Source organism: Saccostrea cucullata, unplaced genomic scaffold (assembly GCF_032062105.1).
Source record: "Saccostrea cucullata isolate Sc308-1 unplaced genomic scaffold, CSIRO_AGI_Scuc_v1 ctg13946, whole genome shotgun sequence".
NCBI lineage: Eukaryota > Metazoa > Mollusca > Bivalvia > Ostreida > Ostreidae > Saccostrea > Saccostrea cuccullata.
In genome coordinates this window covers 1,208-15,432 of record NW_026919053.1, presented here as the reverse complement: position 1 = coordinate 15,432, position 14,225 = coordinate 1,208, and the positions used below count along the sequence as shown (strand labels likewise).

Genomic DNA, 14,225 nt, shown 5'->3' with positions numbered 1-14,225 from the left:
AGGAAGATTTTTAAAGAATTTTCCATTTTTTTATGTAAAACTTTGGTCCCATTTCCCCGCCCTCCCCCCCGGGGTCATGATTTAAAAAATTTGAATCTACACTACCTGAGGATGCTTCCACATAAATATGATCAATTATGGCTTTGTCATTCTTGAGAAGAAGATTTTTAAAGAATTTTCCTATATATTACTATGTAAAACTTTGGGCGGCCATTGTGGTCCTGCCTTACCCCTGGGGGTCATGATTTAAACAAACTTGAATCTACACTACCTGAGGATGCTTCCATATAAATATGATCAATTATGGCTTTGCTATTCTTGAGAAGAAGATGTTTAAAGAATTTTCCTTTATATTTCTTTGTAAAACTTTGGATGGCCATTGTGGCCTCGCCCCACCCCCGGGGGTCATGATTTGAGCAAACTTGAATCTACACTACCTGAAGATGCTTTCAAATAAATATGATCAATTATGGCTTTGTTATTCTTGAGAGGAAGATTTTAAAGAATTTTCCTATATATTTCTATGTAAAACTTTGGGCGGCCATTGTGGCCCCGCCCTACCCCTGGGGGTCATGATTTGAACAAATTTGAATCTACACTACCTGAGGATGTTTCTATATAAGTTTCATTTTTCGTGGCACAGTGGTTCTTGAGAAGAAGATTTTTAAAAGATACCACCAAATTTTCAATAATTCCCAATTATTTCCCCTTGAATTAGGGCGTGGCCCTTTATTTGAACAAACTTGAATCCCCTTCATCTAAGGATGCTTTGTGGCAAGTTTGGTTGAAATTGGCCCTGCTGTTCTTGAGAAGAAGTCAAAAATGTGAAAAGTTTACAGACAGACAGACAGACAGACAGACAGACAACTAGACAGACGGACGCCGGACAAAATGTGATCAGAAAAGCTCACTTGAGCCTTTGGCTCAGGTGAGCTAAAAAGATTAAGGATTTTTTAAAAACAAATTTAGCAACTAGGAGTGACACTGTTACCAGTACATTGTCCCCTCTTTTCCAAAAAAGACACCCAAACCCAAATCAAACTCTGCATGAAATCAGATTGGATTAGAAAAAATATATTAGAAGAAGATCATGTGTAAGATTTTATTTCCCCATTGCGCAAATAATTTTACGCCATAAACATATTATGATCAACTTCCGTGCAAAAACACACTTCTCAACACGAATCTGCTACAAAACATGTGGAGAAAAATATCCCATGTATGACATTATGAAATCCACGTCATGTGGGAGAAAATGATCTTTACAAGTTATTATAATACGTATATATTATCATAACAGTAACTTGAGGAGCCATTTCACCCCAAAGTTGACAGGTAGGGAACACCAGATCAAACTAGAGTTCACACTTTATCAGGGATTTTCAGAAAAGGTAAAAATGTCAAAGTACTTCATGGATTTCAGAGTATGTTTATAGTGTTAACATTGACAATCAAAATTTCATTGTTCGTTGTCTTTTTTTCATTAATAACCTTATAAACATAAGATTTTAGAAATACTTATCATTTTGTAACCATGTCCTGGAATTATGAAACACCTTTAGCATCTTAAGCTTCCCTCAAATATTGTTTATTGTGCTGAGATGACTTAGAAGTCAACCATTCAAAAATAAAAATGCTTGTTAATTTTGCATCAATGGGCTACTGTTGTAAGCAAATGAAAAGAGTTTCAGTTCTTAAATAATAAATAATTCCTAGTTGAGTAAAATTTGATTAAAATTTTGACTTCAGTCTGAGTCTTTTTATGATCCTGGTGGACCATTTGTCCTGTTTAGTGTGACATGACACACTGTATTGATTGATTATTACAAAACTTGTTGTGTCAGTATGACATGAGTACCCCTGCTGACAAATACGTGTTATCTCAAATGAATAAGTGGAAGTGACACAAACAAGACAAAAGTATAAACATCTTAATGACCTGATATACTGTAGACATATTTTTTCGCGGGGTCATAATTCCAGGAATCTCAATTTCTGTTTAATCCGCGGGTAGAAAATTATGCAGATTTTCTTGACTGTCACTATATGCCTTACATTTATATTAAGTACACTTGGAGAAATCTCCCTTGCATCAATTTTGACTGCTGAATAGCGTAAATTAATACCATGAGGAAAAAAGTACTTCTACAGTAATTAAGAATCAATTTACATTTCTCTACAGATGCACAGAATGAAAACAGATCTTTTTTTAAGTTCTGAAATTTACATTAGCCCTAGTACATTAAAAGACCTGCAAACATCAGAAAATTGAATACAGTACTGTGAAATCACTACTTTTCATGGGGGTTTAATTTTCATGGTTCTCGAGTTATGAAGAGACCAACAAGGTTATGTCCACCATGAAGTGTAATTTTTCTCAGATATTACCACTCAACAGTTCTTTATCCAAGAAATTAAATCCCCCAAAACCCATATTTTTTTCCTCAAACCACAAAAATTTGACCCCAGAAGTATGTGATTTTACAGTCATAGGCCCAGGGCTTTAATGGTTATCTGAGTATAATACAACACTATAAATGATCTAAAGAAGTGTAAAATTAACATTAACCCCCCCCCCCAAAAAAAAATAGTTGAAGCTAAATTGTCTGAAAGCAATAGAAATGTATGTACCTGGAAAAGGGGTCAACAATTTAGTTACTCTAGTACTGATAGAAAGCAATCTTTAAGTTTTAATGAAATGAGTTTTTTTATTATTTGACTGAGAATGTCTTTTCTGAATATGATGTAGTCATGGTTTGTGGGTCATCAATGTTTTTCCCAGATTAGCAGGTCTTTTTTACATCCCCAGAACACTGACTTTGTAAATATTGTTCCCTGAGGAACCTACAAGGAAATTTACTCCATGCTGAGTGTGTTAACCAGATGACCTGTTGGTTTGACTGACAAAGGTGTGCAGTCCTCAGAATTCAGATATCCTTGTCGTGACAGACTTACGAAAATTAATTTTTGTAGGTGAGCAATTTAACAGGGCTATAGTCATGCTTAACATCATACATGCATTAGAGGCCTTCAACATAATTATGTGTAAACCAAATATTTTGACAAGAGTACACAAAAGAATCATATTCTTTTAATTTCAGTTTGCCTCCTTACTAAAAACCATTGATGATCAAACACCCTATACTCACGATTATCATGGCTGCAAATATATTTGATCAACATTATGTTGATCAAATATATTTGCAGCTTACATTGAAATTGTTAAATTTCATTAATAGAGGTTTGTAATCTTAAAGATTATTTATATATCAAAAAATGCCTTGTCATCGTCATGATATCAAAATCTATATACTAGTGTAGACCACAGTCAAAGCTTGTTATCTCAAATACAGTTGGACTGAGAAAAAAAACACAGTACACCAGAACCCTTACCCAGGGACCATAAAATCCAGAATTTGGAAAAAAGGTACCTTTCTCATCAAAACTATGCACTTACTTCATCAGCTTAATACCCAAGAGCAAAGAAAAAGATTTTTAAAGTAATAATGCATTTTTACTATATACCGGGTAATATTTAAATTTCCAATGTCTTTGTTTGAGATAAAATTACAAATAGTTAATGTACTTTTATTTCTCCATCAATGTACTGGTTCATCAATAGGCATGGTTAAAAAAAATCATGTGCAGGGTTGGACAAATAGAGACAAGTTATGCCCTTGGCATTTATGCAAATTATCATGCAAGCCAATCAATTGATCACATCATGAAATCGAAAAATAAGACAGTTATTCCTTTATTCAATAGAGCCCCACCCTGTCACATAGTGCTTATACTTACCTAGATAAAGGAGGTCAACATTACCGCTACATCACCAAAGATTTCATCTAATTACCGCTACATTTTTTCAAATTTTAGACTGATCATTACCCCTATATTATTTTGGTCAAAACCAACTCATTACCGGAGTTGCCCTTAAAACTTGGACAGGGATGCCAAAATTTTAACAAATCGCAGAGCTATAGCATAAGCTTAAAAGCATAAGATTTTGGGGATCACTACTTCAACAATTCAATTATGTTGAGATAGAAAAATGTTAAAGTTTTCCCAAATAAAATCTTTCTTTAAAATTCAACAATGCTATAGTATTACTAAACTAGAACTGTCCAAACAGGACAAAATACCCCCCGCTGGGTTTTTGAGAAGTAAGTTTTTCCATAATAAAGATATGTATCACACATGAATTATGAAATTTTTCTTCCAGTGACCTTGAACTTCCCCAAATGACCTTGGGTCAAGGTCATGACACACCCTTGGGTCATGGGCAATCTTTGCATGAAATAAGAACCTACCAAGTTTATCCATAAGAAAAATATGGAACGGACACGAATTATGAAATTTTTCTTCCAATGACCTTGAACTTCCCAAATGACCTTGGGTCAAGGTCATGACAAACCCTTGGGTCATGGGCAATCTTTGTGTGGAATGAGAACCTACCAAGTTTATCCATAGAAAGATATGGACTGGACACAAGTTATGAATTTTACTTCCAGTGACCTTGAACTTCCCCAAATGACTTGGGTCAAGGTCATGACACACCCTAAGGTTATGGGCAATCTTTGTGTGAAATGAGAACCTATCAAATTTATCCATAAGAAAGATATGGACCAGACACAAATTATGAAATTTTTCTTTCAGTGACCTTGAAGTTCCCCAAATGACCTTTGGTCAAGGTCATGACACACCCTTAGGTATTGGGCAATCTTTGTGTGAAATGAGAACCTACCAAGTTTATCCATAAGATGGATATGGACGCCGACACTGACATTATGAAATTTTACTTCCAGTGACCTTGAAGTTCCCCAAATGACCTTGGATCAAGATCATGACACACCCTTGGGTCATGGACAATCTTTGCATGAAATGAGAACCTACCAAGTTTATCCATAAAAAAGATGTGGACCAGACACAAATTATGAAATTTTTCTTCCATTGACCTTGAAGTTCCCCAAATGACCTTGGGTCAAGGTCATGACACACCCTTGGGTCATGGGCAATCTTTGTGTGAAATGAGAACCTACCAAGTTTATCCATAAGAAAGATATGGACCGAACATGAATTTTGAAATTTTTCTTCCAGTGACCTTGAAGATCCCCAAATGACCTTGGGTCAAGGTCATGACACACCTTTAGGTCATGGGCAATCTTTGTGTGGAGTAGTAGATTCTAATGTCCCTCCGTAAGAAAGATATGGACCAGACACGTTTGCACTGACAGACGGACAGATGGACAGCTAGACAGACAGACAAGTTGATTCCTATATACCCCCCCAAACTTCGTTTGCGGGGGGGTGTAATTAACAAAGGCATCACAAAGTGGAGATTACCCTCACTAAGAACATACATGTACACCTTTCTATAAATCATATGAGAATTTGACATCAATCTTGATGCAAATTATGTCACTTCCATTTCACACCGAATTAACTTGCTTATCATGACACACACATATGATTGCGTTACTACATGTATATCCCTTTCCAACTCCATTGCAAGAGAATAACCATCAAAAGATAGCCAATTTCACACTAAAATATTAGTTCAAAACTGAACACTGAATTGAATTTGGCACATCTCTCTTTCTCCTCTCTTTCTCTGATAAATTAGGATCTTACTTGCAAGGCATTGTGGGATGATGGTAGAGACAAGCGTTGCCATTGACGCACGCTGGCCAGAACCGGCATTTCTCAGACAATTTGGCCGCTTTTGATGGTAGAACTTCTTCCTCTTCTTCATCTGTGGTAAATTAAAGATATTGCTTTAAATAGTTATAATGTAATTAAATAACTGAAAGCATGACAATGACTGAATGACAGAGGGAAAGGATTCTACCATACCCCCCCCCCTCCCATTTCATAACCTGGCCCCAATAGAGATTTCATACAAAGTAATGCATGACAGTATAATGTAAAGTAAGCAAGAAACTAACCATCTGTATCTTTCAGGCTAAATGTGATTGGCTTCACTTCCGGCGCTGAATGTAGATTAGCCTTCTTTGGGATTTCATTTGAGACCTCCATGTCACCTCCCCCGACTTCTTTATCGGCTTCAAACCGGTCAGGGTTCACCCCATCCAGTGTGACAATAAACCTGGTGTCCACGGGTGCCACAAAGGCTGTGGGTTTTTGTCTGTTTAACAAAATCAAAGCATTATTGGTTTTCCTTAAAAGTCATATGAAATAATGCTTAAGTATCTAGTCTAATCTTCAAAACTTTCTGTAACTTAATGAATTGTCTTAAACAATGCAATGTTAAACTGTTTTATTCCATGTTCAGTTTTTTTGTAAAATAATTCAACAAATTTTTTTATAATAGAAGACCCACGTTTTGGTCTGAGCTAGCTTTCTTCCAAAATGTTCTTCTGCAAACTCTGCTGCTTCAACAACAGCGCCCTCTGTGAGACATCGTCATCCTCATCAATATCTGCCCCCTTAAAGACATCCATAAACCACCTCTGGTTTCGACCCTCTACTGCATTTACCTCCATACTGCCCTGTGAGAGCTCCCTCTCAGACTCCTGCTGTAGCAGTTGCTGTACATCTGGATCAAGGTCAGGACTCACAGACCGGTCATCATCTGACCCCACAGGGAGCTACACAGTGAAGGAAAAAAGTACTTATCCCAGTTCTAAACTGACATGTAGTGCCTTTTTACCGGTATAATCTTTATGATGAAACAATAAAATATAATGCATGTACATATTCATTTGTTGTCAAAATTCTAGAATAGATTTATGTTCTAATGTTAAATTAATTCTCTCAACATAATAACTTACACCTGCACCTGTAAAAGTTCTATTTCAAGTTTTTCATAAAAATTTCGGTACATCCACACATGAAACACAAATTCTTTTCTACAGAATATTTCTAGTGAGAAATGGACTTGATTCCTATGCTGTATTTGATTGACCTGTTGACTGGTGTTTGAGCTGGACTTTTTAACCTGACTGACCTGTTGACTTGTGTATTGAGCTGCTGTTAAAAAACTGACTAATCTGTTGACTGGTGAAATGAGCTGCTGTTAACCTGACTGACCTGTTGACTGGTTTTTGAGCTGTCAACCTGACTGACCTGATGACCGGTGTTTGAGCTGTCAACCTGACTGACCTGATGACTGGTTTTTGAGCTGCTGTTAACCTGACTGACCTGTTGACTGGTTTTTGAGCTGCTGTTAACCTGACTGACCTGTTGACTGGTTTTTGAGCTGCTTTTAACCTGACTGACCTGCTGACCGGTGTTTGAGCTGTCAACCTGACTGACCTGATGACTTGTGTTTGTGCTGCTGTTAACCTGACTGACCTGCTTACTGGTGTTTAAGCCACTGGTTTAAGTTGTTAACCTGACTGACCTGCTGACTTGTGTTGGAGCTGCTGTTAACCTGACTGACCTGCTGACTTGTGTATGAGCTGCTTTTAACCTGACTGATATGCTGACTTGTGTTTCAGCGGCTGTTTATCAGACTGGGGGCTGACTCAGTTGGAGCTGCTGCACTTGACTCACACTGCTAACTGGTGTAATTGAGCTGCTGTTCACCTGACTGACCTGCTATTAATTCTGAGTGTTTGAGCTTCTGTTCATCAGACTGACCTTGTAACTTGTGTTTGAGCTGCTGTTATATGACTACCTTTTACGTAATTTTATATTGTGTTTGAACTGCTGTTCACCTGACTGACCTAATAATAAAAAAATCTTGACTTGTGTTTGAGCTGCTGATCACCTGACTGATATGACTGGTGTTTGAGCTGCTGTTCCAACTGACTGACCTGCTGATTAACTTGTTTACACATGGAGCTGCTGTTAACCTGACTGACCTGTTGACTTGTGTTTGAACTGCTGTTAACCTGACTGACTTGCTGACTTGTGTTGGAGCTGCTGTTAACCATACTGACCTGCTGGACTGAAGTTTGAGCTGCTATTAAACAGGCAGGTGTTAAAATCTCTGTTTTGTCCTGGATCTCAATGTACCGACTATCAACCACTGGAATCACACGTGGCACTTCTTGAACTAAGAACAAGATAAAATGCCAAAATTGCAGTTCAACAAACTTTTATTACAAATCAGCAACTCCAATTTCCAACCCTGATAGTACCCATTTCTCTATCCTTAAATGCCCATCAAGTACATAATACCCTCATTTTAAATTAAGGCATTTTATAGTAGAAAAGGATTTACAGAGAGAAAGTTTTAAAAAATTTCATCTCTCTAACCAGTAGTTCAATTAACAAAGATTGCATGAAGTCTTCATTTTTTTTTAAATAAGAATTCAGATAATTAGAATATCATTAAATACTGTCACTTGGTGCATTGAAACATTAGAAATAGAATGACAATTAAAAATAATTTTTTTTATTAATCAGATGTTTTTTAGTAATTAAAATAGGGGAAGATAACAAAGTCTTACCAAAAGTCAAGACCCCAAATAAGTTTTGGGGCACATGGTCCTTACCATGTTTTACGAATAAATGGAATTATGTCTAAACATACTGACAAGATTTTCTGACACCTAGGCACATCTGCTTATGTATTCAATGGTCATGATGATGTGTGTGGCTCAGTACCATGCAATACCTTAAGTGGATTTTAATTACAATGTTTATAAGTGAGGTTTGATACTAAGTACAACATTATCACATACGAAGGTTGATCCAAAAGTAATTTCACAGTGTCCGTATCTTTTATATTTGGCATCATATTTTCACATACAATTTACCAAAAGATACACAAATATAAATCTATTTAACATTGAAATTTTAGTTTAATAATGTTTATTTGAATTTATTTTATAAATGTTTGAAATATAGAGCATAAGGGGTGTCGCCCGCGTCATAACGGAACGTCACCGTGTATATCCCAACATGCGGGGTGTATACTATGTTGTGCATGGGGTGTATGCTTCCGAAGCGAGAGAAAGGGGGTCAATGTACGTTCTTTGTCCGTTTTCTCAACTTACGGATATTTTTCGCCAGAAAGCATATGCCTACGGAAGAAAGCATTATCTAAGGAGTATATGGATACCTATGAATCCACTGGACACCTTCTAGTTTTATCAAACACCTCAACACAATTCCGAGGATCGGAGCAAGATTGACGCTACACTGTGTTTATGATCAAATATCAGAACAAAGCGTTGCTTTATCATCACTTTTACATTATTGTCAAATACATGTTCACTATATAAACGTTTGTACAAATTGTCTGTGAATAAAACAGTTCGTATATAAAGATATTGACGAAAAATCAATGTTGTGTCCGGGGTGTATGCAACATGTTGTACGCGGGGTGTATGCCCCTCTCTTTACTCTATAGTATCATTACCTGAAATATCATTAAAAAAATTTCTTAACAATTGACTTTTGTGAAAGTTCTATTTATTTTTGTAAATTATTCACCAGTTTTGTAATAGCACAACTTCAGGTTCATGAATTCGATTTACTGGGGAAAAAATTGATACACGTTCATCGTACTTTTGGCTTTACACATGGAAGTAAATGTACAGGGTGCTTTGTTTAACTGTTTAATGTGATAACCAACAATTTATTCCTTCTTTCGATTTAAAGGCACCTTATTCAGATTCTTCCCTTATAAATGCTTCATACATGGATCATTTTGAACATTTAACATTTTCTCACAATTTCTGTTTAACTTTTCAATATTTACAATATTTTTTTAAATGACATTGAAAATATTTACTTTTTGTTATGTCATAAACACCGCAAAAATATTCTCCTTCATGTAGTATTTATATGCTATGTACTTTGCCCCCAGGAGCCCATATTTGGAAGGAAACTATTTGTTTTATATTGAGGCATTGTATTGTACTGAGTACATATTTTTTAGGAATGTGCCCGGGTGTCTTAGGTCATTTTTTTTTGGGGGGGGGGGGGGTAACTTTACTACGTGTATATATGATAATGAATTAGAGGAGGGGTGAACATTAATTGATATTAAAATTACACGTCAACGTAAAATTGTACCAGGTAATTGTACCCAAAACAGTTTTTTTTTCAATTGTGCATGCCCTCAGAAAATTGTCGTCCCTTATTACAAATGAGAATTTTTATAGCCAGCTTTACATGTTGATTGTGATTTGTAAAATATGAAATCTTTTCAGAAAAGGAAAAATGAGTTCACGTATTGCGAAAATTGAAACGAAAATTAATATATCATACAGACACGTAGTATCACCCCCCCCCCCCCCCCCCCCCTTTTGCTCTGACACAACTTTCACTACAGAAAATGTTCATCCAAAGTCAGGTTGCCCCCCTTTTTTTGTTGCAGCATGGTTAAACAATGGTTATATAGTATGTTTAAGTAAAAAAAGGAGAATTGGTACTTTAAAAAATGGGACCTACAGCCCCATCTGAAATAGGAATTTTGAGTTACGATAAGTCCCCCCCCCCTTTTTTTTATATCTAATCAACTTATGTCAAGGTTTTTTTTCAGGTACCCCACCCCCTTCAAAAAAACGGGGGGGGGGGGGGGGGGGGTACATCATTGTCATAAATGCTTAATAATACATGTATTGATAACATAAATGTTGCAGAAACAAAAAGAAATTTTCATAATACACCATTCATATAGTGTGTATGTCTATTATTTTTAATAGGCGAAATATTTAGATTAAAACGAGCCGAAAGGGCAAAGTGTCCTCAATGCTGGGATTGGGGAGGGGAGGGCGAGGGCCCCCTTATGATTATGTAGATTTAGACCATTGCGCCATCTACAGTGTAGCATTAATTCAGATAACAATCGCTCCTTCCACATCTAGCGCCTACAATGTATTATGTTTGAATATGACAGTTTGTTTTTAATTTTATTTTTTTATTCTTTTGATTTTTAAAAATTTAGTTAATTTGTTTTATACTTCAGTAAGTTTTTGGAAATTATTTTTTGGTTCGGCATTAATGTTAAGGTCTTCTATCAACAATATCTATCTCTTATAAACCTGTGTGACTAATATTTCCGTGATACCTCGCGCTAACAATCCTAAGAAAAATATGGGGTATACACCCCGCGTACAACATGTTGCATACACCCCGGACACAACATTGATTTTTCGTCAATATCTTTATCTATGAACTGTTTTATTTACAGACAATTTGTACAAACGTTTATATAGTGAACATGTATTTGACAATAATATAAAAGTGATGATAAAGCAACGCTTTGTTCTGATATTTGATCGTAAACACAGTGTAGCGCCAATCTTGCTCCGATCCTCGGAATTGTGTTGAGGTGTTTGATAAAACTAGAAGGTGTCCAGTGGATTCATAGGTATCCATATCCTCCTTAGATAATGCTATCTTCCGTAGGCATATGCTTTCTGGCGAAAAATATCCGTAAGTTGAGAAAATGGACAAAGAACGTACATTGACCCCCTTTTTCTCGCTTCGGAAGCATACACCCCGTGCACAACATAGTATACACCCCGCATGTTGGGATATTTATCAAAGTTGTGACATTACTTTTGGATCAACCCTCGTATCTAGATTATTTAGATGCTTTTATTCTTATCACTTCTGAATCAGTGTTTTGTTTATTTATTTTGTATGATTAGACAACCACTAAAACAACAACTTTTATTCAAAAATTCACTGGCTTTTCCTTTTTGCTACTGCATTGTAAACAAGAGGCCCATGGGCCACATCGCTCACCTGAACACTGTGGCTAGGAAAAAGTAGAAATTGGTTTATTATTAAAGAGTTTAAATCAAAAGATAGTCCCATGACCAATCATGGCTTTTCTATTCTTGAGAAGAAGATTTCTACAGAATTTTCCTATATATTTCTATGTAAAACTTGGGTCAGCCATTGTGGCCCCGCCCTACCCCGGGGGGTCATGATTTGAACAAACTTGAATCTACACTACCTGAAGATGCTTCCATATAAATATGATCAATTATGGCTTTGTCATTCTTGAGAAAAAGATTTTTAAAGAATTTTCCTATATATTTTTATGTAAAACTTGGATCGGCCATTGTGGCCCTGCCCTACCCCTGGGGGTCATGATTTAAATAAACTTGAATCTACACTACCTGAGGATGCTTCCATATAAATATTATCAATTATGGCTTTGTCATTCTTGAGAAGAAGATTTTTAAAGAATTTTCCTATATATTTCTATGTAAAACTTTGGTCGGCCATTGTGGCCCCTCCCTACCCCCGGGGGTCATGATTTGTAGAAACTCTGAATCTACACTACCTGAGGATGCTTCCATATAAATATTATCAATTATGGCTTTGTCATTCTTGAGAAAAAGATTTTTATAGAATTTTCCTTTATATTTCTACGTAAAACTTTGGTCGGCCATTGTGGCCCCGCCCTACCCCCAGGGGTCATGATTTGAACAAATTTGAATCTACACTACCTGCGAATGCTTCCACATAAGTTTCATCTTTCCTGGCCCAGTGGTTCTGGAGAAGAAGATTTTTAAAAGATACCATTAATTTTTCATTAATTCATAATTATCTCCCCTTGGAAGAGGGCTTGGCCCTTCATTTGAACAAACTTGAATCCCCTTCACCCAAGAATACTTTGTGGCAAGTTTCGTTAAAATTGGCTGGTTCTTGAGAAGAAGTCGAAAATGTGAAAAGTTTACAGACAGACGAACGGACGGACAGATGGACGGACAGACAGACGGACTACAGACAAAATGTGATCAGAAAACTCACTTGAGCTTTCAGCTCAGGTGAGCTAATAAACTCTTGAACCTGAAAGACTACATGTAAATGCTTTATGTAAGTGGTGTCCTCTCAACAGGTAGTAATAAATACATGTTATGTGTCATGATGATGCATTACAAAAAGTTCACCACGACATAAAAAGCGGTTAATCCTACAATCTAAACAGTCTTATTTTAAAGTAAAATTAAGAAAAACATGTCTCTTGAAGTTTAAGTAATATCTATGACTCTCTCATGCCCTTCACTGACTTTTAAATTTGATTCTGTGTGTGCAATTAGTTTTTTATTGCAAACCTAAATATACACATGTATTGTTTTTGCCCCCCCCCCTTTAGACAACCTAAATTCCTTGATCATATTTTCTCTGGGCTCACCTTTTTGTGGTTTGGGTTTGTTCTCTATAGTGTATTTCATATTTTTCATCAACTCAGTTTTTTTGGAGTTGGAGACCAGCTCTCTAGCTTTTCCTGCAGTAGAAGGTTTCCTGGATTCCACCCCACTGGATCCACTCCTTCCATGAAGTGTCACAGTTACTGGTTTCCTTAGTTTTGTTCTAGCATCCTCTGCAAAAAAAAAAATCAGATTGTATGGCAATTTGTGTACAGCTGTACATACATTATTTCACAGGATTAACTCTTTCATGTACATATACATGTATTGTAAATGAAAAATAAGCAATACTTTAAGACATATTTCATCTCTTAGTATAAAACTACCTTGTGATTTTTACCATCAGCAAAAATGTTAACTTTTCTTGAAATGCATACATACTGTAAGAGTGTAGTATTTTATAAAATAGATACTGTAAACGTATTACATAAACGTATACGTGTCAGTGTATTCTTTTTAGCGCTTTTGGGGGAAAGATACTTCCGCTAATTCACAGACATCACTAAATGTCCTAAACATAGATACATAAATAAGTACATCAAGAAATATGCTAAATCAAACCTACACTAACTTGTTTTAAAATCATTTTCCGCTAAATATGGTACACACGAAATATAATACATTTACAGTACTGCATGTTTCTTTTGACAAACCTTTGGCACTGTACATTTTTTCCTCTTTAAGTACAGAATTCATAGCCATGGAGACAGACTTCTCAGCTTCTGCTGTGGCCTTCAGTATTAGGCTTTTGTTGGCTTGTTTTGTAATTGGTACACTGGACCTAAACAGATTTCTTCCATGAATAAAGTGCCCCACCACAGCATGATACTCCCGTCAAATATTGTTCAATAATCATAAATTGGTTAGGGTGCAAGAAAATTAGGTAACCTTGATTAACAGAGTGACATATGCAGATTTCAATGATCTAATTTCCATTTCTTATCATGTTTAAACTATTGTACATACATCTCTAAGAGACTTACAGTTTAGGGATTAATTATAACAAATAATACACCATTTAATTCTAAACTGGCTGTGTTAGAGCTTAACAAATATCCATCTGCAGCTTTAAATTGTTTATTGCATATTTTATGAAATAATGGAAATGCTACAGTCTAATAAAAAAATAAAAACTAA

General features: G+C 36.0%; 1 long non-coding RNA gene across 1 annotated transcript; it reads right to left on the bottom strand.

Moving 5' to 3' along the window:
• Positions 1 to 5,631: 5,631 nt before the first annotated feature.
• Positions 5,632 to 6,425, bottom strand: LOC134278469 (uncharacterized). Its single transcript, XR_009994453.1, has 3 exons — positions 6,341 to 6,425; positions 5,946 to 6,145; positions 5,632 to 5,752 (listed from the first exon to the last, which is right to left on the bottom strand). It is a non-coding gene; the product is annotated as an uncharacterized LOC134278469 (long non-coding RNA).
• Positions 6,426 to 14,225: the final 7,800 nt, after the last annotated feature.